This window comes from Sinocyclocheilus rhinocerous, unplaced genomic scaffold (assembly GCF_001515625.1).
Source record: "Sinocyclocheilus rhinocerous isolate Xijiao unplaced genomic scaffold, SAMN03320098_v1.1 scaffold1101, whole genome shotgun sequence".
In the NCBI taxonomy this organism is placed as follows: Eukaryota; Metazoa; Chordata; class Actinopteri; order Cypriniformes; family Cyprinidae; genus Sinocyclocheilus; species Sinocyclocheilus rhinocerous.
In genome coordinates, this window is record NW_015638359.1 from 818,777 (window position 1) to 821,818 (window position 3,042).

At 36.8% G+C, this 3,042-nt stretch overlaps 1 pseudogene; it reads left to right on the top strand.

The window, feature by feature from the left end:
• LOC107749668 (serine--tRNA ligase, mitochondrial-like) overlaps positions 1-2,782 on the top strand; it is a 12,480-nt pseudogene extending 9,698 nt beyond the window's left edge.
• The last annotated feature ends 260 nt before the right edge of the window (positions 2,783-3,042 follow it).

Here is a 3,042-nt window from a genome sequence, read left to right on the forward strand (position 1 = left end):
AAATAAAAGCGATCCATGTGTCATACAGATCTATTGTGGCTGTGTTGTGTCACATGACAAGCATGACGCTTCGCCATGGAAACAATAAGGCGATGCATTCTAAAATAACGGTTGCCTAAAAAAAACTCACGCTGGGGGCTCAGCTAGAATATTTTAAACTCACGTGCGAAAGGGTTAAATGCTCTAACATGGCCTAAACAATGTGACATCACAATGCTCAGAGAATCAAAACGGCATGTCTAATAAGACTGATTTGGTTTATTGGGGATTAAAAAATAAGGAGTGGGTGGATTTTTATCATTGTAGGGTGGTTGTGTTCACACACTGCCAACACACATTTATGTCCAAACACCAGGTAAAAGTGGATTTTGAATAATAGGTGCCCTTTAAGTGAACGTAAACAGCTGAGAAAGAAACCGGATGTGTGTCAGTATTAGGTCCGTGCATTTGGTCTTAAAGAGACAGCAGCCAATAAATACCTGTTTCTGTCTGCTAATCAAATAACACCACAGCTCTAACAAAGATTAATCTGTATTTAACTTGTGCAGTGAGCACTATTGTGTTATTTTACACTTAATTACATTTCTGCACCTGAATACTACTGTTACTGACTTTATTTGTAACTGTGTTATGTTGTATTCATCTATGCTTGTCATTTGTGTAATTGTTCTTGTTTTATTACTAACTTTATTAGTTAAGCTAGTAGTTTTTGCTGTGGTATAGAAGTACTTAAAGTAAGCTGTCAGTCTTTTTTTTTTTTTGCTGATGCGAAAAATGATCTGATCCGTGACTCAAAATCTGTAATATGATCTGAACCGTGAGTTTTATGATCCTTTGCACCACAAATATATATATATGGCATTAAAAATTATTTAAATGTCATTAAAAAGCATTAAATTATATTTGATGATACCTGCAGAAACCCTGTCACAATCAAATTATGATCTAGAATTATGAGCAAGAACAAATGTTCCTTTATTTTACTTTCCAGGCTATTTCATGGATCATGCTTTACCTGTCAGGTAAAAATAAGTCCCTGATTGACCTAAATGCCTGCCTGAATACTACATTAAGTTGTTCATTAACTGCTCCATGTATAAAATAAGCCTATTATTCATAAGATAAACTATTTATTTTATGTTCTAGGACAGTCTGTAGTAGCACATGCTATCGAGCAGAAACAGATACTGGCAGAGAGGCCTGGGGTCTCTATAGAGTTCATCATTTTAACAAGGTAATCAGAAAACAAGTGGTAGCATGGAAAATAAAGAACGTGAAAGAAAAATACAAAATTTGTGTTGTGATTCACTGTCCATGTCAAGATCAATGCAAATATAGTACAATGAACATTGTGTGTTACCTTTTTAGGATGTTTACTATGTTTACATTCATGCAGGTTGAAATGTTCGGTGTGACTTTGAATGAAACGGGAGAGGAGAGTTCCCAATTGTTGGATGAATTTGTCATGTTACAGAAGGAGATTTTCTCTTCCCTGAAACTTCATTTCAGGTCTACAGTCTAACCAATGTTCCATCAGTAACCATCATCAATATACCACATAGCATGTCACGTGTTGCTAATTGATAGTCATTTTCTTTCATTTTTATGGTATTCTACTCTAAATTCAATAAAATAGAAGTATAGCATTTTTTTTTATTTAAGTGGCTTTTGAGCTAACAGTGGTTCTTGATGTCTGTTCACACCAAGGACAAAATTATTTATTGTGAAATATTCATTCACTGCACTAGCTCTCACTGGTCAGTGAATACAATGAAGATTAGTAGATTAGCTGATAAAATGCTAATAACAATTTCTCTCATAGAGTCTTGGATATGCCCACTCAAGAATTAGGGCCTCCTGCCATTCGAAAATATGATATTGAGGCATGGATGCCAGGACGTGGCAGCTTTGGAGAGGTTGGAATGATACTTTAAAACAAAAAGTAAAGAGTCGCTGTAATTGTTATTTATGAGTAAAAAAAAAAAAAAATCTAAAACATAAAAAGGAATACATGTCTGCTTTTGAGTCCTTTTGGTAAATATCAACTTCCTTTATCAGATTTCCAGTGCCTCAAACTGCACAGACTACCAGAGCCGGCGCCTTAACATTCTCTATGAGGAAAATGATGGAAACCTTAAGTATGCGCATACGGTAAGAGACTATTTATAATACTATGTTAGTAATATGGTAAGCAAGGTTTTGTGTCTGCAATATTTCCATTCTATTTATCGTGCTGTTAAAAAGGAAATATAATTGTAGGAGATAACTAAGAGAACAGAACCCTTCCTTCAGCACAAAAATGGCTGTAGCAGTCATTGACACATTTTTTTTTCCCTCCCCATATTTTAGGTTAATGCTACGGCTTGTGCTGTTCCACGTACTGTCATTGCGATTTTGGAGACACACCAAACCAAGGTAGAATTTAAAGTAATATAACTTGTGTGTTTTTAAACAGACATTAATTTTATTTTTTCCCTCTTTGTCATCCATTAGGAAGGGACGATTCTGGTTCCTGAAGTCTTGCGGCACTACCTCGGCTTGGAAGTGATAGACAAACCTAAATACACTCCTATTAAATATATAGGACCAAACCAACCCAAGCGTCATACCTCAAAATAACTGCTTGATAGTATATCAGACTTCAATGAAGTACAGTTTTTGCTGTATTCTGAACAGTGAATGCAGTGTATATAGGTCTTTGTCATAATTATCTCAAAACTCATGCATGAATTTATTTCCAAACCAACATTTATGTGGCTTATCCAAATTTTCAATAAAAAAAAGTGAAAGTGAAGTGACATGTGGCCAAGTATGGTGACCCATACTCGGAATTTGCGCTCCGCATTTAACCCATCCAAGTGCACACACACACAGTAGTGAACACACACCCGGAGCAGTGGGCAGCCATATTGCTGCAGCGCCCGGGGAGCAGCTGGGGGTTCGGTGCCTTGCTCAAGGGTCTCACCTCAGTCGTGGTATTGAGGGTGGAAGAGAGTGCTGGTCATTCACTCCCCCCACCTACAATCCCTGCCGGACTTGAGA